The sequence below is a fragment of the Schistocerca piceifrons genome, chromosome 4, assembly GCF_021461385.2.
Source record: "Schistocerca piceifrons isolate TAMUIC-IGC-003096 chromosome 4, iqSchPice1.1, whole genome shotgun sequence".
In the NCBI taxonomy this organism is placed as follows: domain Eukaryota; kingdom Metazoa; phylum Arthropoda; class Insecta; order Orthoptera; family Acrididae; genus Schistocerca; species Schistocerca piceifrons.
Window position 1 is genome coordinate 83,864,431 of NC_060141.1, and position 24,045 is coordinate 83,888,475.

A 24,045-nucleotide genomic window follows, 5' to 3' on the forward strand; every position below is an offset into this window, starting at 1 on the left:
CGAAAGGTGCACATCCGTAATTTTCGAAGCGGAAGTATTTGCATGCATGTCGGAAGGAACATTGCATCGTAATTCTGAAGAAGACAGCCTCTGCAATATCGTATTTATTCGCCAACACCGGGCAAACGACTTTCAATTAAAGTATTTCCATTGTACAGGAAAGTACTTAACGAATGTACGAGTGCGTGTTGTAGACACACGGTTGGCCACATATGCAAGTTTGTTTCTGGCCGTCAGTCGTAATCGGATAGCCTAAGGACGAAACCACCGCTCGAGATGCATGCCCGAAGGAACATTGTATCGTATAACTGACATCTATTATTATTACTATTTGAGTTTATTTCGCGTCAACAACAACACCATTTGGACCTCACCTTAACTGTTGTTGACAACCGCATTGAATTTAATATTTTTCGGAAAAACACGTTTTCCAACAATATTATACCTGCAGACTCGGCCCATCCGTATGCCCATAAGATGGCCTTTTTTGATTCTAATATTCATCGAGTTACAGCTACCCCTCTTGCACCAGATGCGGTAGAAACTGAACTCGTCACACTTGAGAATATTGCTATAAATAATGGATATAGGCCTCAGCTGGTAAGACAGATGTATAACAAGAAAATAAATAAAAATAATATTACGTCTTCCACCCTAGGGGTTGCGTTAGATGACAAACAGGTGGCAACGATATCTATCCCTTACATAAGCAATATAAGTTACAAATTGGGGCGTTTACTCAGAGCCCATAATTTCAGAGTCACCTATTTTACTAATAATAGTTTACATAGGAATTTATTTCACTCCTTGTAGATTAAGAGCGATAATTTGGGTTGTTTGGGGGGAGACCAAACAGCGTGGTCATCGGTCTCATCGAATTAGGAAGGACGGGGAAGGAAGTCGGCCGTGCCCATTCAAAGGAACCATCCCGGCATTTGCCTAGTAAGAGCGATAAACTTTCCCAATCAGGAGTATATAAAATTACATGCGGGGATTGTCCAAAATTTTACATTGGGCAAACGGGGCGAGCTCTGGGTCTCAGGTATAAAGAGCATATTCCTATTAGGAGCGGTGACGGTACTAAGGGCTCTACTTATGCGGAACACCTTGTGCAAACGGCTCATGCGCCGAGCCCTCCAGTTAACATCGAGTTACTTCATGCCGAGGTTAAGGGATTAAAACTGGATGTTTTGGAAGAAATGCAGATCTTTAAGCATCTGCAACATGTTAAAGACAATATCCTCAATGACCAACTCCTACTAAGAAATAAAAAATTTTTGGAAGGTTTCGCGCCTTTACTTTGTTCTTCATACTTGTAAATCTGATGATCTGGGGATTATCACATGCGCGCGCTGATTGGCGAGCGCGGTTGGTCAATCTGATCATCTTTCTTTTTATCCTCATTTTCCTTTTACGATGAAGGTGATTTTAGCCCGTTGAACACCTCACGTTTTATCCCTATATCTTTATTAGCACGACGTCTTTAGATTACGTCCCCTCAGCCCCCCCCCCCCCCCCCCTCCCCCCACCCAGGCTAACTACTGGCTTTAAGTATAGTTTTTAAGAGTTCCTCCTGTTGTCATAGGTAGCTTCATATATAAGTTTCTTTACTAGCATAAGCAACCTGTGGGGTTATTTTTAGGTTTTTATCTTCTATTTAGCTCGTATCTTGTTCTATCCATTTCATTTTTTGATATACGTTGTTCCACAGTTGGGAATATATGGGCTATTTAGCCCCAACCCATGTATAAACTTTCTCGTATTCGTATGCGCATGCGCATTCAAATAACTTCCCTTGTCTTGCGCATGTGCATAGGTAGCGGGTCGGGCTTGTAAGTGAGCGACCGTTGAAGCTGCAGTTTATAGCGGGTCATGGCCCATCGAACATAGGCCGGTGTGTGGTGGAACGTACACCATTAAGTAGTGGTTTTGACTTTGTACATATTTACTGTTTGTGTTTTCCTTTTCTTTTTCGTTTATAAATATATAGCTATGGTGTTCTTTTAATCATTGACAAAGGTCTTCTTAGGCACTTGTGGGTTTTATTGTTGTTCTGAAGAAGGTGTAGTTATCTACGCTGAAACTTGGGTTAACACTTAACACTAGGTGCTTTTTTAGCAATCGAGGCGGGTTTTTAGTTTTTTTAATACACCATGATATGTTTCATTTATAGACTGCAGTAATATTTCGAGAGCATCAGCTATAAATTCTTCGCAATTGAGAGAAGTGGTTGTCTAAGTTAAATAACATATATGAGTTTAATGTTGAACTATTACCAAAGACTGCATGTAATATTTTTCCATTTGTGTGGTTGCATTTGAAATATATATCTTCTGTAAAATTATCTACACCGCGTAACTCAATAAAACATTGGACTTCGAAAGAAAACAAACTATGCTCGGGTTTTGTTGAACGGTAAGTACAGCTAATGGCTGTTAAGAAAGAAAATAAGTTAATGGCGTTACGAAAACTTCGATAGTTTCCACTAGTACAGTTACAGTAGTCACATTTAGCTGTAATGTTTCGGAATAAGCGAAGGATAGGAGATGACGTAAAAGAGGATGAAAGAATCTTTTCAACAGTTATTATTTCAATTAGAAACAGACACATTTCATCAGAACAAAGGCAGCAATGGCAGTGGTAATTGAAAACACAAACAGAAAAGAATGGAATAGAATGAACGAGTCATTGCCGTACACTGATAAGCCAAAACATTATGACCACTGTCCAGGCGCATTTCGATCCAGCCTGGTGCGGTTGCGAGCACGTGACATGATAACAGAAGTATGGAAGCGGAGCACACGCGGACGGGGAATCACTCTAGCGAGGACGTGGGCAGCAAATGGGGAAATCCATTGAAATAAGCGACTTTGACAAAGGGCAGATTATCATTACGCAGAGCCTGTGAATGAGTATATCGAAACCGGCAAAGCTGGTCGAACATTCACGTGCTACTGTCGTGATCATCTACGGAAAGAGGTAGAAAGACAGCGAGACAACCTCTAAGCGCTAAATGGTTGGACGTCCACGATTATTCACAGAACGTGGGTTCAAAAATGGTTCAAATGTCTCTAAGCACTATGGGACTTAACATCTGAGGTCATCAGTCCTCTAGATTTAGAACTACTTAAATCTAAGTAAGCTAAGAACATCACACACGTCCATGTCTGAGGCAGGATTCGAACCTGCGACCGTAGCAGCAGCGCGTTTCCGGACTGAACAGGTCTACTAAAGAGACTGCTTACACCACGCTTGTTCGCCCTATTCTGGAGTATTGCTGTGCGGTGTGGGATCCGCATCAGGTAGGACTGACGGATGACATCGAAAAAGTACAAAGAAGGGCAGCTCGTTTTGTATTATCGCGAAATAGGGGAGATAGTGTCACAGACATGATCCGTGGAATGGAGTGGCAATCATTAAAACAAAGGCGTTTTTCGTTGCGACGGGATCTCCTCATGAAATTTCAGTCACCAGTTTTCCCCTCCGATTGCGAAAACATTCAGTTGGCACCCAACTACGAATGGAGAAATGATCATCACGATAAAATAAGAGAAATAAGGGCTGGCACAGAAAAATTTAAGTGCTCATTTTTCCCGAGTGCCGTTCGAGAGTGGAACGGTAGAGAGACAGCTTGAAGGTGGTGCATTGAACCATCTGCCAGACACTTCATTGTGAATAGCAGAGTAATCACGTAGATGTAGATGTAAGCGCCTAGAATCGCTCGTCAACAGCGGCCGGCACAGAACGTGGGGTTCAAAGGCTTGTCTGCTCTGTATGGTAGGATAGATAGTGATCCATGGCATCTCTGCCGAAAGAGCACAATGCTGGAGCGCGCAAAAATGTTTCGAAGTACATCGTTCATCGTACAGTGTTGAACATGGAGCTCCGCAGCGGATCACCTCTACGAGTTCACATGTTGACCCAACGACATCGTCAACTACGATTTAAGTGGGTGCGGGACCATCGAGATTCGACCGTCGATCAATGGATAGGTGTCGGCTCTTCGGGTGAATCACATTTTTGATAGACTAGGTCGATGGTCGTCTCTACAAACGGCGTCATCAATGTGAACGGTGGCTCGAAACGTGCAGCGCGCTAAAGACGCAGGCCAGTGGGAGCAGTATTATGCTATGGAACATATTCTCTGCTTCCCTGCGCATGGGTGGGACTTGTAATAATCGGAGACAGCTGCAAACCCCCTGCACACCTTCACGCTTTATGTCTTTCCCCTTTCCGGACGCCACCTTTCGGCAGTCAGTGTCTCGGAGCCAGATCCGTGCTACGGTAGCTTGGGGGGCATTATAGTAAACTCACGTTGCTGTCTCGGCGACCAAATTTGCCAGATGTAAATACTATGAAACCCAACTGGTTCGCTATCGGGCGCCATCACTGTGTACGCAAATCAGCGGCCCATTATTTACGCGAATCACATGACCTGTGTGTAGACATCTAATGCTACATACCTCCACAAACCAGCCAACAAACTGTCGGATCCCTGATACGCATAATGAGTGATGTATTTCGGTCTAAAGACGGACGAACAAGCTATTAAGCAGTTGGTCATAATGTTTCGGCTCATCAGCGTATATACTGAAACAGGAAACAAGCCAGGAGCGTTAGGTCTTTACTGTATGTTCACTCTTGGACAAACATGATACTTTACATAAATCATAACTGTATAGAGTACCTTTATTTCCATTATATACGCAGAATTTCTTTCAGAAACGAGAATCTTCTTTAAATTTCTAAGCGGTTCATGAAGAGGTGGCGCAATTGTACACTACTGGCAGTTAAAATTGCTACACCACGAAGATGACGTGCTACAGACGCGAAATTTAACCGACAGGAAGAAGATGCTGTGGTATGCAAATGATGAGATTTTCAGAGCATTCACACAAGGTTGGCGCCGGTGGCGACATCTACAACGTGCTGACATGAGGAAAGTTTCCAACCGATTTCTCATACACAAACAGCAGTTGACCGGCGTTGCCTGATGAAACGTTGTTGTGAAGCCTCGTGTAAAGAGCAGAAATGCGTACCATCACGTTTCCGACTTTTATAGAGGTCGGATTGTGGCCTATCGCGATTGCGGTCTGTCGTATAGCGACATTACTACTCGCGTTGGTCGAGATCCAATGACTGTTAGCAGAATATGGAATCGGTGGGTTCAGGAGTGTAATACGGAACGCCGTGCTGGATTCCAACGGCCTCGTATCACTAGCAGTCGAGATGACAGGCATCTTACCGCATGGCTGTAACGGATCGTGCAGCCACGTCTCGATCCCTGAGTCAACAGATGGGGACGTTTGCTAGACAACAACCATCTGCACGAACAGTTCGACGACGTTTGCAGCAGCATGGACTATCAGCTCGGAGACCACGGCTGCGGTTACCCTTGGCGCTGTTTCACAGACAGGAGCGCCTGCGATGGTGTACTCAACCACGAACCTGGGTGCACGAATGGCAAAACGTCATTTTTTCAGATTAATCCAGGCTCTGTTTACAGCATCATGATGGTCGCATCCGTGTTTGGCGACATCGCGGTGAACCCACATTGAAACGTGTATTAGTCATCGCCATACCGGCGTATCACCATGCGTGATGGTACGAGGTGCCATTAGTTACACGTCTCGGTCGCCTCTTGTTCGCATTGACGGCACTTTGAACAGTGGACGTTACATTTCAGATGTGTTACGACCCGTGGCTCTACCCTTCATTCGATCCCTGCGAAACCATACATTTCAGCAGGATAATGAACTACCGCATGTTGCAGGTCCTGTACGGGCCTTTCTGGATACAGAAAATGTTCCACTGCTGCCCTGGCCAGCACATTCTCCAGATCTCTCACCAGTTGAAAACGTCTGCTCAATGGTGGCCGAGCAACTGGCTCGTCACAATACGCCAGTCACTACTCTTGATGAACTGTGGTATCGTGTTGAAGCTGCATGGGCAGCTGTACCTGTATACGCCACCCAAGCTCCGTTTGACTCAATGCCCAGGCGTATCAAGGCCGTTATTACGGCCAGAGGTGGTTGTTCTAGGTACTGATTTCTCATAATCTATTGACCCAAACTGCGTGAAAATGCGTATAATATATTTCTCCAATGAATACCCGTTCATTATCTGCATTTCGTCTTGGTGTAGCAATTTTAATGGCCAGTAGTGTAGTTCTGAACAACACACATCACTGCAATGTCGTCTTTATTCGTCTGCATTGTGCAAGCTACTTTCAGTTAAAATGTCTCCCCTGTACGGGAATACACATAATGAATGTGCGAGTGCTGGTTGTAGGCAGATGGCTGGCGGCGTAGCGGTTTTTGGGTCAGATCGTGGAGCCTGCTCGGATAGTCTAATAGTAAGGCGACCGCTCGCGATAAGCGGGAAGTCTGGGTTCGAGTACTGGTCCGGCCCAAATTTGAATCGCCGGCCGAAGTGGCCGTGCGGTTAAAGGCGCTGCAGTCTGGAACCGCAAGACCGCTACGGTCGCAGGTTCGAATCCTGCCTCGGGCATGGATGTTTGTGATGTCCTTAGGTTAGTTAGGTTTAACTAGTTCTAAGTTCTAGGGGACTCATGACCTCAGCAGTTGAGTCCCATAGTGCTCAGAGCCATTTGAACCATTTGAACCAAATTTGAATCGTCGTCATTCCATGCATGGATGCATCTAAGAAGTAACATTGCATCACAATTCCGAACGACACCAGGTACTGCGATATTGTATTCCATATGCTTCCTTACCCATCTGTGACGGTGTCCACGATGTTGTGGTGTACAAGGTGGTGCTCCCTATGGCCATCGGGAAAGCCGTCTCCTAACAGTTTGGTGCGATGCATGACTTCCTGTAGCCTCTTCGAATGCCGAATTCAACTCTGGAGCAATCAGCCTATGGTTCTTTTGACTCAAAAGTCGTAGATATCGGTCATCCTGTGCACTTGTCGAACGCGGACTGAATGTTCGGAGTCATAATCAATACTGCCTGTCAACTGGAACTGATTCCATGTACGCACCACAGCACTTTGACCCCGACGCACATGTCGCGCAAATTCACTGGTTCACAAGCCTTCTACGCGTAATTGTCCGCCTGCTTAGCTGGGTGGTAACGTGCTCGCCTCCCATGGAAGCGGGCCGGGCTTCGATTCCCGGCCGGGGTGGAGGTTTTCTTCCCTCGGGGACTGGCTGTTGTGTTGTCCTCATCATCATTTCATCCTCATCGCCGGCGATTTTTTTACGTCTAACTGTATGATACGGGCCCGATCATTGGTCGCGACTGTCCGCGACATGATGGATGTTCGCTTTTCTGTTTCACAGACGTTTCTAATGTGTCCTTACTGGTGTTTCACGTTCAACTGAAGTGCTCCAGTCCACTCGGATGGCGCAGTCTGGTGATAGGTAGCACTCATGGTAATTGTGTGTATGTTCATAAACAATGTCTGGAATGACCTTCAGATCGGTACAGGAGCAGTCACAATACCAACACACCTGTATGACATTTCAGGGAGATGTAACACTTTTATTGATATGTGTGGTTTCGATAGACATATATTTCAACACGTCTGAATAATTTGAAGCTACTTTTTGTTGTTTTAAATCTTTTGGTGGCAGAGCAGTGTACACGTTGCCACTGACAACCCACTCCTGGCTCATCTGTAGTCGGTTGGATGAAAAAAAAGGAGAAGGAAAAACGAACAGAAAAAGCAAGAATCGATGACTACTAGGATCTTCATACGAGAAATAAATCTCAGAGGATTATATTTACAGTCAGTGATCATAAATCTCGGCGACAGTGTCAGTGATCGCCGGTTGTCACAACGTTTTTTCTCCACCGTCAGCGAAATGCAAGTCAGTGCCCACTGCATCGAGAGCTCCCAAGGTAACAGAGAGAAGAAGAGGGAGATAAAGAGGGGGAGGAGCGAAATTTGAAACGACCTGATCCCATCTGTATTGCGGCGTCATGAAAAGCGCTTTATCCAGATACACAATCTTAGTGGAAGCTTTCTATCACGAGAAGAGAAAGTTATGTCGGGGGCAGTTCGCGTTTCGCTGTGCTCTTCACTGTTTTTCCTGAAGGGGGCAAGGAAATATCTACAGCAACAAATACACATTACTGAACGTGATTTTACATTTTTATAGGAACGTAAAACACCAATGACAATTTTGGACGTTCGAAGCAGAATGTGACACGTAAATGACAAGTATTGCGCAACGAAGAGCCTTGATGTCTGGTAAAATTTCTTTCTGCAACAATAGGAAACATAAAAACCTGTATGGCTGAACGGAGATTTTAACCCTACTTCTCCTGTGAGTGCATTGTGTTTAGGGTTGCCAACCGTCCCATATTGTAAGGGATTTTCCGTATTTGAACGCTAAAAAGATTATCCCATATGGACCCTGTGCGGTTCGCTAAAATTCATTATTTAATGTTTCTCTGCTAATTTATTTTGTTTGTGTAACTAGTTTGTCGATATTCCTCATTGTTAGGCCTATATGTTGCGGATCAATAAAATGAAATATGGCTTTATCGTATGACACATTTGCCGAAATCGCAGTATGGCTTATCAGATTATTTGCCATTTAAGTTTGAATTTGCCTTATTTAAACTACAGCCTAGAGTCAATCGCTAATCACACTTAAAAAAATACTGTGTTTCTATTACTCAATAACGCTTTGAAATTTGAAGAGCTGTGACAACGATGGGCAATGGTTTATTTAAATGCACCATTAGCAACTGCAATGCTGAACCAACGTCAATTTCACATAGACAATAGACGATAATCGTCAACAGTCGCATAGGTTTATGGTGTAGCACATCCGGAGGTAAATATGAAAGTAAAATGTTACGGAAGGAAGTCAGCATTAATTGACGGCAGCAAGAGGATGTTGAATGCCGATATAGAGGTATAATTCAGACGCAGTGCATTGTCTCTTTAAATGAAATGTTTCTTATACTGGTCGTCTGATTTTACTGTGTGGGACACTTTTCCTCAGCACACTGATGTGCAGTTCAATGCCAGGAGTTGTTGATAAGCAGGGAGCTTGGTGACACAAAATCGTGTTCTTGTTGGGTTTTAATGCAGTGAAATGATTTGAATGGTGATAATGATGACAATTTACAGACTTCGTTAAAGACATAAATTGCAGGAACGAATTATATTAGCAGGCCGAAAAATACACTCCTGGAAATTGAAATAAGAACACCGTGAATTCATTGTCCCAGGAAGGGGAAACTTTATTGACACATTCCTGGGGTCAGATACATCACATGATCACACTGACAGAACCACAGGCACATAGACACAGGCAACAGAGCATGCACAATGTCGGCACTAGTACAGTGTATATCCACCTTTCGCAGCAATGCAGGCTGCTATTCTCCCATGGAGACGATCGTAGAGATGCTGGATGTAGTCCTATGGAACGGCTTGCCATGCCATTTCCACCTGGCGCCTCAGTTGGACCAGCGTTCGTGCTGGACGTGCAGACCGCGTGAGACGATGCTTCATCCAGTCCCAAACATGCTCAATGGGGGACAGATCCGGAGATCTTGCTGGCCAGGGTAGTTGACTTACACCCTCTAGAGCATGTTGGGTGGCACGGGATACATGCGGACGTGCATTGCCCTGTTGGAACAGCAAGTTCCCTTGCCGGTCTAGGAATGGTAGAACGATGGGTTCGATGACGGTTTGGATGTACCGTGCACTATTCAGTGTCCCCTCGACGATCACCAGTGGTGTACGGCCAGTGTAGGAGATCGCTCCCCACACCATTATGCCGGGTGTTGGCCCTGTGTGCCTCGGTCGTATGCAGTCCTGATTGTAGCGCTCACCTGCACGGCGCCAAACACGCATACGACCATCATTGGCACCAAGGCAGAAGCGACTCTCATCGCTGAAGACGACACGTCTCCATTCGTCCCTCCATTCACGCCTGTCGCGACACTACTGGAGGCGGGCTGCACGATGTTGGGGCGTGAGCGGAAGACGGCCTAACGGTGTGCGGGACCGTAGCCCAGCTTCATGGAGACGGTTGCGAACGGTCCTCGCCGATACCCCAGGAGCAACAGTGTCCCTAATTTGCTGGGAAGTGGCGGTGCGGTTCCCTACGGCACTGCGTAGGATCCTACGGTCTTGGCGTGCATCCGTGCGTCGCTGCGGTCCGGTCCCAGGTCGACGGGCACGTGCACCTTCCGCCGACCACTGGCGACAACATCGATGTACTGTGGAAACCTCACGCCCCACGTGTTGAGCAATTCGGCGGTACGTCCACCCGGCCTCCCGCATGCCCACTATACGCCCTCGCTCAAAGTCCGTCAACTGCACATACGGTTCACGTCCACGCTGTCGCGGCATGCTACCAGTGTTAAAGACTGCGATGGAGCTCCGTATGCCACGGCAAACTGGCTGACACTGACGGCTGCGGCGCACAAATGCTGCGCAGCTAGCGCCATTCGACGGCCAACACCGCGGTTCCTGGTGTGTCCGCTGTGCCGTGCGTGTGATCATTGCTTGTACAGCCCTCTCGCAGTGTCCGGAGCAAGTATGGTGGGTCTGACACACCGGTGTCAATGTGTTCTTTTTTCCATTTCCAGGAGTGTACGCAAAAGGTTTACACATTATTAGTGAATGGGATTAAACATAATACTATGAAACTGGGCGTTTTTAATTTCAAATCAATTATTACTTCCCTTTAAATTACATGACAGTTTTTTAAATGACATTTCGCATGGCGGTCCGAGCAAGAAGAAGGACGAAGACGACTCTACACATTCATTTTTCATAAAATCATGGACACTCAAAAATTAAAAAATGTATTAATTGTAACGAAGAAGTAAATTTTGCATTCGGAAAAATAATTACATTACTGACCTCAGCGAAATGTAGGGGTTCGTTTCAACGAAGCACAAAGTAGGTTCTTTGGAGCTGTGCTATGCGTAGTAAAGAGATGTGTCCCAAGAGGCTTTCGCAAGGAATATAGATGGACATGAAGGTGCGAAATTCTGTGCAAAAAGTTTTGCGTCAACAATGACTGTGAAATAGCTGACGAATATCTCCTCAGTATCGACGCAGTAGTGGAATGAACCAGTTGAACCTTTACAATTAGTCTTAAACGCACCTCAAGCAGAAAAGCCTGGTTCTTGCTGAGAAAACTTGGAGGTGACAACCCACCAGACCACTGATGTTCTCCACACTGGTAACATACCCCATGTTTTCAGAAGAACAAAAATCATAGCCACCTTAAAATCAAGTAAAGAAAATGACTAACAGCAAAGCTAGCAACCCATTCCTTTACTTAACACAATACATAAACTTCCAGAGTGAATAATATAAAACAGAATCAGCCACAAAATTTTGCAAAACCTGCCTGCTGAACAGGCAGTTGCACCGATCTTTCTCTGACAAATTTTACTGAAGAAAGATTAGCAAAGAAAGAGAAAACCTCAACTGTGTTTGTAGACCTAATGGCAGCTCATGATACTGTGTAGTGGCAAGGGGCAATAACATTTAGAAACCATAACCTTTAGCAACCATACCACGCCTTAAAATTGGAAATCTCATCAATCCTATGTTCAGCAACAGAAACTCTCAGGTTCTAATGGGCAGTAAGATGAGACTTCTAATGATGGTTAGTAATAGCCTTCCACAAGGATCAGTGCTAACCCCTCTTCTGTTTTCCCTGCATTCAGTAGATATGCCTAAGATAACATTAAGGAAATCTGGTTATGCATGCTATTGGGCTCTTGTTGCGAGGGCGTTACTGAGTCTGTCTTGACTGAAGACCTACAAATTATTGGCAAATCCTTGCTTAACTGGAGGCTAAGGCCAAGCATTGCCAAAATGGAAGTCATGAGATTCCACCTTAACAACTGAGAGAGGACAATTACTCTCTCACTTAGTTTTCGCATATGGAAAATTATTAAAGATTTCATTACAACCTGACACATCTTGAGCGAGACTCTAGAAAGTTAATGGCCTGAGCAGATCTTGATGGAGCCTGGTAAGGCGCTAAAAGCATAAGGTATTTTTATGATTCTTAGCTAACAGAAATGGCTTGTTGGGAGTTGAAATCAATTGGCGGCGAGCCCATCCCTTAATAAATCTTGCCAGACAGGCCCTCAGCCATACAGGGCAGGCCCTCATTGAGACAGGTCTCCATCAGAACAATGCTACGCTACCTGCTGTGGCGCCAGCAGAAGCCTGGACTGGGGTGACAGTCTAAAGGGATGCATCTATACAGTGTAGTTGTAAACCAGTCATTGTGTGCAGAGCCATATGTAAAAACATTCGCCTGTTTTTGTGTTCGCCAATAGTGCAAATAGGCCGCCTCGGTTCTATAAGAAAACTCTGGCGTCAGGGAAACGATTGGAGAATCTTTATTACACTTCATAGCTAGGACTAACAAGCTCCAATGCATAGGAGATTAAGATAAAGATCTTTGGGGTTGTATCTGTTCGATTGCTGCCATGGGAAGAGACATGACTTAGTAAAAATCATCTTCCCTCTCTGTGAAAACTTATAAAAGCCAGTAATTGGCGGTTCCTTTTTTTTTTTCAGAGATGCAGGTTTCTTAACTCATGCCCTGATTCGACATGAGTTTGTGCTGTCGTGTGGGAGGGGAGATTCAGCACCTCTAGAGTTCTGTGATTGGCTCGAGATGGTGTCGTCCGTGCGCTTTGTGGGAAAATGGAATTTTTTTCTGGAAAGTTGCGAAGCACTCGGGTGTGGGACTTTGGTCTGGTAAGCACTTCTCGTCGAGGCTCTAGCATCTGTGGTTGGTACTTGGGACCTGTCCTGAGACTGACTTCACTTGCGAGTAGTTTAGACTGGGGAGCCTATGGACGAGTTCTTACTGTACCAACAGTGTGACTTCAAATGTTTCGGACTACTAATTTGCCGAGGGCACACTTATTCGTTTTTGGTTTACCAGTCTTGACATTTGGTATCCTTGTGAGCTCTGTCGTATAAGTGAGCCAGATTGGTCTTTGGTATAACCAGCGAATGGGTGTGCCACGCACTGAAATCTACTGTGATTTCAGAGCTCTGGTAGAGAGTAAATTACGACCCGTCTGCCTGGCCGCTAGACCGTGAGATTTTTGCATTTCTTTCATGGCCGCGATCGATTCACAGATGGCGCCTCCACATCTCACCTCCACCACACACATCTCGCCAGCTGCAAGTTACATTGGTGCATGAAGCAAACAGGGTAACGTACTGCTGCTCCGGCATTGTCAGGGCGTACAGATTTCAATCGCCGCTTGCTCTCAACTGCACCTATGTAGAGAAACTCCAACAGATTTGGTCAATCAAATTAATCGGATCAGTTCAGATTGCGTTATCCACATTTTTAGGGCCAGAGTACTTGACTCACTCCACTAGTTAAACTGTCTCTGCCATCCAGGATCCTTGTCCAGTGTGGTCTTACATCACCTGTTAGTTGTTTATAGTATTCAATCAATAACTTGTTTAGCATAGTTTATGTCTATTTTGGGAAAATAAATGTTGTTCGTTCACTAAGCTTTGCCTACATTATCAATCATTTATATAGTCCCACTTGGATTACCTTTCACAATTAGCTCGCCAAGAAATAAATAAAGGTATATTTTGAAGAGAAACAGCTCAGGCGCAGCAGAAGCCTACGTTATCTAGAAGTCAGCTTTGACGAGCACTCGTTGAAAACTGCTGCTGAGATGAAGACAAGAATTAACTTCCTGCAGAAACCTTGTGGTACGGCATAGGCTTTACCAGCTCCAGCACTAAAAACTTCAGCTCTCGATGTACCTTGTGTAGTCTGCATCAACAGCCCATACACCAGATTCGTCGACACGCACCTCAGTCACACTACGTGCATCACAGAAACAATCAGAAACACTCTGACTTTGGTTGCCTATTCTCAGCCACACAGCTCCCCAACTGTTGCGGCAAGAATTGCTCTCAAGCAGGAGTTTACCAAAATAGCTAGTTACTCGTATTCTTATTCCCCTCTACATTAGGGCATTCCTGCTCCCATAAAAGCAGTTTTGGCTGCCGTCTTCCACCTCTGCAAGGTGTAAAATTTTTGATGTACAATAGAGTAACAATAAATAGCTCTCCGATGGGCAGAAATATGGCAGAACAGTGATATCCCAGGGCAGCTTATGATGCCCTGCATCTCGTCCAGCCCACCAACATTTGAAGAACATTGGAAGATATGGTCTGAATTCAGCAGAACAATGTGATGGAGAACGACAAAATGTCCCGCATATCATGTATGCATGTTCAAAAGGGTTATTTCCTGGCCATCCGGAGGAGTTCCTGATGGCAAAAAAGACATCAACTGAACATATTCATCAGTTGGATATGTGTCTGGGACCTTCTGCGCTTTGTAAACACTGTAATTTTAATTAAACTATACTAATTTTTCTATGTGTTAATATGAAAATACGTATTGTTAAGGCAAAGCAGAGTTTTTTGTTTGATGTGATACTAGCAAAATCCTAAATAAAGTCGACGTATGACATGTTTTGTTGTACGAATGCGAGTAACACCTAAGCAATAATGTCTCAAGGTCCACTCATGGTCTAGGGTAGCTGAGCATATTCGGTCATAGAGCTTGCTGCTCTATGTAATTAAAAATGAAAAAAAAAAAAAAACGAGTGAAGGGGTCAAGATTAACTTCAAAGTGTGTCATGTGACGTCTGTCACAACCAAATGCAACGACAAGAAAAAATGAAATAGGGGGGCGGGGTGGGGGGCTAGCGCCTTAGTCACCTCCATTCCAACCAACGGCCTTGTCAACAAGAGCGGAGGTGAGAACTGGGGTTCAGGACACGCTCTTGACCTTAGGGTGGGAAACTATTCCTAAAGGCGGGAGAATCACCAGTGATCAACGGCCTGAGGAGTCAGCAAGGCAATGGAAGCCATTGCATTAAAGACAAATAATGTGTATCCACAGAACATGTGGCCCGTAAATGAAAGAAGTGTCATGATAATCTCTCCAGTGGCAAAAGATTCAGGACTAGTCTCACATTCGGATCCTCGGGAGGGCACTGCAAAGGAGGAGGTGACCACGAGAAAAAGACTGAATAACCAACGAAAGGATAACGTTCTACGAATCGGGGAGTGGAATGTCAGAAGGCTAATTGTGGTAGGGAAGCTAGAAAATCTGAAAAGGGTATTTCTATGTTTCAGTCTCGTTATAGTAGGTGTTAGTGAAGTGAAATGGAATGAAGACGAGAATGTTTGGTCAGATGAGTGTAGGGTAATATCAGCGTCATCAGAAAGTGGCATAATGGGAGTAGGATGCCTTATGAATAGGAAGGTAGGGCAGAGAGTGAGTTACAGTGAACAGTTCAGTGATAGGGCTGTTCTCATCAAATAGACAGCAACTAACACCGACAACAACAGTTCAGGTCTATATGCCGACGTCGCAAGCAGAAGAGGAAGAAATAGAGAAATTGTGTAAGGATGTGGAATGGGTAATTTAGTACGTAACGGGAGATGAAAATCTAAGAGTGATTGGGGACTGGAATGTTGTTGTATGTAAATAGAAGGGAGGGTTAAGCGATAATTTGGGATTGGTAGTAGGAATGGGAGAGGAGATAGACTAATTGAGTTCCGCAATGCATTTCAGCTCGTAATAGCGAATACTCTGTCCAAGAAACCAATCTGAAGATGTATATTGGAAACGGCCGGGAGATATTGGGAGATTTCAGTTAGATTATGACATGGTCAGGCAGAGATTCCGAAATCAGATATTGGATTGTAAGGCGTAATCAGGAGCAGATATACACTCAGATCACAATTCAGTAATGATGAAGAGTAGGCTGAGGTTTCAGACTAGTCAGGAAGCATCAATGCGCAAAGAAGAGGGATACATAAGTACTAAGGAATAAAGAGATTTGCTTGAAGTTCTCTTAGGCTATAATACTGTGATAATGAGTAGTTCAATAGGCAGTACAGTTCATCTACATCTACGTCTGCATTTACATGATTACTCAGCAATTCGGAGTCAAGTGCCTGGCAGAGGGTTCGTCGAACCATCTTTAAGCTGCTTCTCTACTGTTCCATTCTCGAACAGCGCGCGGGGCAAACGCTTAAATCTTTCCGTTCGAAATCTGATTGCTCTTATTTTATTATGATAATCATTTCTCCCTATATAGATAGGGGCCAACAAAATATTTTCACGCTCTGAGAAGAGAGCTGGTGATTGAAATTTCATAAGAAGGTCTTGCCACAGGGAAAAACGTCTTTGTTTTAATGATTACCACTCCAATTAGTGTATCATATTCGTGGCCCTCTCTCCACTATTTCGCGATAATACAAAATGAGTTGCCCTTCTTTTTCGATGTCCTCCGTCAGTCCAATTTGATACGGATGCCACACCGCGCAGCGGTACTTCACAAGAGGGCGTACAAGCGTGGTTTAAGCAGTCTTTACTAAAGCTGATGCAATATCTAAGTATTCTGCCAAGAAACCGCAGTTCTTGGTTTGCTTTACCCCCACAACATTATCCCTGTGGACGGTCCAGTTTAAGTTATCCATGGTATTTAGTTGATACTACAGCCTTTAGATTTGTGTGGTTTATCGTGCAACTGAAATTTGCGAGACCGAGTGGTATGGCACTCATGCCAGGGCAATGCCCACGAGCCGAAATCTTGGTCGCCCCTGGTGTAAATAATAATCATACGTAGGCCCTACTGTTATGGAATGAAACATAATTCGATGTTTCTTTGAGGTAAATTACCGTTGTTTCTGTTCAATTTTTTCAGCTTAAACTTTGGATTCATGTTGATCCATTGTGGACGTGGGACAGCGGCTGGTCAAACACTGAACAAAGAAATTCGCCAAACAGCCATGCAAATTGACAGATATAAAACAAAATAACTTCTCAATTTGCACAGCTGTTTGGTGAATTTCTTTGTTTGTAAATGTTGGTTAGTGATATCCTAGTTTGCTAAGCCACAGGTACAATCCAGAATTATCTGTGTCTTGAATAAAACTGTGTGACGTTTGTTTACTGAAGTTCTATATTACTCTTACTAGAGATTACAGTATTTATAATATACCAAACAATGAGTAAAATGTAAAAATAGTGATTAATTTTAATTTTTTAGGAAGTAAACAATCCTTGTTATTTCACCAGTGAAAGGGAAGAGTATGTAGTCTGATAGATTTTTCTATTAGGTACAAATAATGTTAATAGTGGTTTGAAATGGTATCATTTTTTTTACATATTTGGAGCGAATTAAAAATTACAAAAGAAAAGCGTTGTCTTCCTTAGAGGCTTTTTTTAAAAGTAATCTTTCCTTTGACTTGTTTGATGCGGCCCGCCACGAATTCCTCTCCTATACCAACCTCCTCATCTCAGAGTAGCACTTGCAACTTACTTCCATAATTATTTAGGTATGTATTCCAACCTCGTCGTTTCTGAAAGTATTTGTATGGAGTGTAGCCATGTATGGAAGTGAAACGTGGACGATAAATAGTTTAGACAAGAAGAGAATAGAAGCTTTCGACATGTGGTGCTACAGAAGAATGCTGAAGATAAGATGGGTAGATCACATAATTAATGAGGAGGTATTGACTGGAATTGGGGAGAAGAGGAGTTTGTGGCACACCATGACTAGATGAAGGGATTGGTTGGTAGGACATGTTCTGAGGCATCAAGGGATCACTAATTTAGTATTGGAGGACAGCGTGGAGGGTGAAAATGGTAGAGGGAGACCAAGAGATGAATACACTAAGCAGATTCAGAAGCATGTAGGTTGCAGTAGGTACTGGGAGATGAAGAAGCTTGCACAGGATAGTGTAGCATGGAGAGCTGCATCAAACCAGTCTCAGGACTGAAGATCACTACAGCAACAACATTCCAATCTCTGTCCTACTCTTCAGTTTCTATCCTTTAAAGCTCCCTCCAGTACCACGGAAGTTATTCCCTGATGCCTTAATTCCCGGCGGGGTCAGGGATTTTCTCTGCCTCGTGATGACTGGGTGTTGTGTGCTGTCCTTAGGTTAGTTAGGTTTAAGTAGTTCTAAGTTCTAGGGGACTGATGACCATGGAAGTTAAGTCCCATAGTGCTCAGAGCCATTTGAACCATTTGAACCTGATGCCTTAACAGGGTCCTAACCTCCCAACCCTTCTTCTTGTCAGTGTGTTCCACATATTCCTTTCCTGACTGATTCTCTGGAGAACCTCCTCATTTCTTACCTGATCAGAGAACTTAATTTTCAACATTCTTCTATAGCATCACATCTCAAATGCTTCGATTCTCTTCTGTTCCGGGTCTCCCACAGTCCATTTTTCACAAACACACAATGCTGTGATCCAAATGTACATTCTCAGAAATTGCTTCCTCAAATTAAGGCCTACGCTTAATACTAATACTCTTGGCCGGGAATGTATCTTTCGCCAGTGATAGTCTACTTTTTATGTCCTCCTGCTTCGTCCGTCGTATCTTATTTTGCTGCCTAGGTAGCAGAATTCCTTTTTGTGATCACCAATCCTGATGTTAAGTTTCTCGCTGTTCTCATTTCTGCTACTTCCCGTTACTTTCACCTTTCTTCGATTTACTCACAACCCATGGTCTGTATTCACTAGACTGTTCATTCAATTCAGTAGATCCCGTGATTCATCTTTACTTTCACTGAGGACAGCAATGTCGTCAGCGAATCTAATTATTGATATCCTTCCACGCTGAATTTTAAGTGCCACTCTTGAAACTTTCTTTTATTTGCCACATTTTTTCTTTGACGTAAAGATTGAACAGTAGGGGCGAAGGACTCCATCCCTGTATTTTATAAAAACAGGGAAGTGTCAGTTATACATTGGCCGTTTGTGATATTGCACTTGAGTAACAAACTAAACTTTAAACTCTTAAGTTACAGGTATCACTGCTATTTTAATAAGCCGTAGAAACAGATTCCAAGCACAGGCGGATATAATTAATGAGTGATTTGATATTTGAAAATCGAGATGTAAATATGACCTTTTCTTGTGAACTACTTACGCTTGTATATGTTGTTGTGGTCTTCAGTCCTGAGACTGGTTTGATGCAGCTCTCCATGCTACTCTATCCTGTGCAAGCTTCTTCATCTCCCATACCCACTGCAACCTACATCCTTCTGAATCTGCTTAGTGTATTCATCTCTTGGTCTCCCTCTACGATTTTTACCCTCCACGCTGCCCTCTAATACTAAATTGGTGATCCCTTGATGCCTCAGAACATGTCCTACCAACCGATCCCTTCTTTTGGTCAAGTTGTGTCACAAACTTCTCTTCTCCCCAATCCAATTCAATACCTCCTCATTAGTTATGTGATCTACCCATCTAAACTTTAGCATTCTTCTGTAGCACCACATTTCGAAAGCTTCTATTCTCTTCTTGTCCAAACTATTTATCGTCTATATTTAACTTCCATACATGGCTACACTCCATACAAATACTTTCAGAAATGACTTCCCGACACTTAAATCTATATTCTATGTTAACAAATTTCTCTTCCTCAGAAACGCTTTCCTTTCCATTGCCAGACTACATTTTATATCCTCTCTACTTCGACCATCATCAGTTATTTTACTCCCCAAATAGCAAAACTCCTTTACTACTTTAAGTGTCTCATTTCCTAATCTAATTCCCTCAGGATCACCCGACTTAATTCGACTACATTTCATTATCCTTGTTTTGCTTTTGTTGATGTTCATATTATATCCACCTTTCAAGACACTATCTATTAAGTTCAACTGCTCTTCCAAGTCCTTTGCTGTCTCTGACTGAATTACAATGTCATCGGCGAACCTCAAAGTTTTTATTTCTTCTCCATGGATTTTAATTCCTAATCCAAATTTTTCTTTTGTTTCCTTTACTGCTTGCTCAATATACAGATTGAATAACATCGGGGATAGGCTACAACCCTGTCTCACTCCCTTCCCAACCACTGCTTCCCTTTCATACCCCTCGACTCTTATAACTGCCATCTGGTTTCTGTACAAATTGTAAATAGCCTTTCGCTCCCTGTATTTTACCCCTGCCACCTCCAGAACTTGAAAGAGAGTATTCCAGTCAACATTGTCAAAAGCTTTCTCTAAGTCTACAAATGCTAGAAATGTAAGTTTGCCTTTCCTTAATCTTTCTTCTAAAATAAGTTGTAGGATCAGTATTGCCTCACCTGTTCCAACATTTCTACGGAATCCAAACTGATCTTCGCCGAGGTCAGCTTCTACCAGTTTTTCCATTCGTCTGTAAAGAATTCGCGTTAGTATTTTGCAGCTGTGACTTATTAAACTGATAGTTCGCTAACTTTCACATCTGTCAACACATGCTTTCTTTGGGATTGGAATTATTATATTCTTCTTGAAGTCCGAGGGTATTTCGCCTGTCTCATACATCTTACTCACCAGATGGTAGAGTTTTGTCAGGAGTGGCTCTCCCAAGGCCGTCAGCAGTTCTAATGGAATGTTGTCTACTCCCGGGGCCTTGTTTCGACTCAGGTCTTTCAGTGCTCTGTCAAACTCTTCACGCAGTATCATGCATCCCATTTCATCTTCATCTACATCCTCTTCCATTTACATAATATTGTCCTCAATTACATCGCCCTTGTATAGATCCTCTAGATACGCCTTCCACCTTTCTGCTTTCCCTTCTTTGCTTAGAACTGGGTTTCCATCTGAGCTCTTGATATTCATACAAGTGGTTCTCTTTTCTCCAAAGGTCTCTTTAATTTTCCTGTAGGCAGTATCTATCTTACCCCTAGTGAGATAACCCTCTACATCCTTACATTTGTCCTCTAGCCATCCCTGCTTAGCCATTTTGCACTTCCTGTCGATCTCATTTTTGAAATGTTTGTAATCCTTTTTGCCTGTTGCATTTATTGCATTTTTTTATTTTCTCCTTTCATCAATTAAATTCAATATTTCTTCTGTTACCCAAGGCTTTCTACTAGCCCTTGTCTTTTTGCTTACTTGATCCTCTGCTGCCTTCACTACTTCATCCCTCAAAACTACCCAATCCTCATTCTACTGTATTTCTTTCCCCCATTCCTGTCAATTGTTCCGTTATGCTCTCCCTGAAACTCTGTATAACCTCTGGTTCTTTCAGTTTATCCAGGTCCCATCTCCTTAAATTTCCACCTTTTTGCAGTTTCTTCAGTTGTAATCTACAGTTCAGAGTGCACATCTGCCCCTGGAAGTGTCTTACAATTTAAAACCTGGTTCGTAAATCTCTGTCTTACCATTGTATAATCTATCTGAAACCTCTCAGTATCTCCAGGCTTCTTCCATGTATACAGCCTTCTTTTATGATTCTTGAACCAAGTGTTAGCTATGATTAATTTGCGCTCTGTGCAAAATTCTACCAGGCGGCTTTCTCTTTCATTTCTTAGCCCCAATCCATATTCCCATACTACGTTTCCTTCTCTCCCTTTTCCTACTACCGAATTCCAGTGACCCATCACTATTAAATTTTCGTCTCGCTTCACTATCTGAATAATTTCTTTGATTTCATCATACATTTCTTCAATTTCTTCGTCATCTGCAGAGCTAGTTGGCATATAAACTTGTACTACTGTAGAGGGCGTGGGCTTCGTGTCTATCGTGGCCACAATAATGCGTTCACTATCCTGTTCGTAGTAGCTTACCCGTACTCCTATTTTTTTAATTATTAAACCTACTCATGCATTACCCCTATCTGATTTTGTGTTTATAACCCTGTACTCGCCTGACCAAAAGTCTTGTTCCTCCTGCTACCGAACTTCATTAATTCCCACTATATCTCACTTTAACCTATCCATTTCCCTTTTCAAATTTTCTAACCTACCTACATGATTGAGGGATCTGACATTCCACGCTCTGATCCGTAGAATGCCTTTTTCTTTCTCCTGATAACGACGTCCTCTTGAGTAGTACCCGCCCGGATATCCGAATGGGGGACTATTTTACCTCCGGAATATTTTACCAAGAGGACGCCATCATCATTTATCCATACAGTAAAGCTGCATGCCCTCGGGAAAAATTACGGCCGTAGTTTCCCCTTGCTTTCAGCCGTTCGCAGTACCAGCACAGCAAGGCCGTTTTGGTTAATATTGCAAGGCCAGGTCAGTCAATCATCCAGACTGTTGCCCTTGCAACTACTGAAAAGGCTGCTGCCCCTCTTCAGGAACCACGCGTTTGTCTGGCCTCTCAACAGATACCCCTCCGTTGTGGTTGCACCTACGGTACGGCTATCTGTATCGCTGAGGCAGGCAAGCCTCCCCACCAACGGCAAGGTCCATGATTCACGGGGGGGACGCTTGTATAGAGAGAAACAAATATTTGACTTACGCTGTTTCACTGCGCTACAATATAAATGTAGATGTTTTAATCACACTAGCCCGTCACAGTACCAGTGGCGCACCACAAACTATGTTAGATGACACGTACTTGAGAGTTGTATAAGTTCCACTCAGTTTTTGTAATGCAATACTTTCATTACTGAATTGTAAATATTGGCCTTCTTCACCACAAGAGACGTATGGCGGTACTTTGAACTTGTTCTTGTTATGTAGTCTTAGATTTATGAATGTAACTTGGTAATGCTCCCAGAAACTCCGGGATGTGTCGCGTTTGACGCTAACGTTTCGGACCTTTTCATTTTAGCACGCACTAAGGTTTCTTTCCGTTCTGTTCATAGACCAAGTGTGGGAATGATGACTGCTTGTAACAGTCTACGAGAGATACCGTTTGCTTAATGTTATCTTCACCATCTCTACAAAGTAGATATGTATTAGACCGAATGACATTTGTATTTTCACCTCTGAATACGGGCTCGTGGAAGTTTCAAAGCAGGTATTGGCTAGCAAATGCAGTGTCTCCGTCTACCTGCCAGCTAAAACCGATTAAATTTCCGTTACAATCTCGTCGAATCGAAGAAGACTGTGGCCAATCGCGTCATCTTTCTCTGTTACACGCTCGATTTCCGACCAACAAACAGTTTTCCAGTATCGTGCCAACAAACAGGAGCCTTCATTTTCTTTACCCACAGAGGTCCAAATGATAACTATGAATCACCACACCGATCAAAATTTATCTGCAGTATCGAAAGCTATGCGGTACATTGTTTATAATCAGTTGTCGGACTACCTTAAAATTTATATCACCCACGAAAAATATCAGTCACGTTTCCAAAGTCACCACAATACAACTGCATTAATTAAACTACGGTCACAGAAGGCCACAGATACGAAGTTTCAATTTTAAACTGCTTGAGTTCAGTAAGGCATTTTACATCGTTGATTTCGATATCCCACTTTCGAAACTGGTAGAAATGAATTTCTTAAACCCTGTAACACTCTGTTTTGATAGCTAACTGACAAACAGCTAGCAAATTGGCTTGAAACGGAGGATCCATCAAGGAAAAAATTTGCTGCCAGGAGTTCCACAGGGTTCCGCTCTTCGTCCATAGCTTTTCTCTGAATATAACAACTATATCTTACCTGTGTCACACACCAGAATTCGGTTCTTGAAAGCAGTTTAAAGCAGCAACAAATCGCCTGTGAACTGGAGAAGTCACCATGAAAAAAAAAAGAATGTTTTCGAAAGTTCCAAGGACTTCGGTTCTTGGTCCATTGCTTTTCTCCTAATACAACAGCTATATCTTACCTGTGTTGCACACCATTAGTACGTTCTTGAAATCGATTCCAAGCAGGTGTTTGCGAATTATGAGGCGTCTTCGAGTGCCAGTGAACATTTTTAATTATTAAGGTCAGTAGTGTCGTACAAACAGCTGAGAGTAACAATTGTAGAAACTTCAAGGGAAACGATCGCATAAGCTCGGCTTATTCAATTATGTACTTACCTTACAGTGTAAGGTTATGGCCTCAGGCACTCTTTTACATCCTAACATCACGTGATCTATGACAAGTAGATTGTAACTAATTATTATCCTCTAAGTTCTTAATGTTTAATATGAATAGTAATGGTAGTACTATATTTCACTAGTGCACAACAAAGACTACTTCGGTGTTTGTATTTAAGATAACGCCCTGCGTTCTACCTGCTAAGAAGTTGACAAAGAAATGTATTTGATTTGCTTGGTGTCAGTGC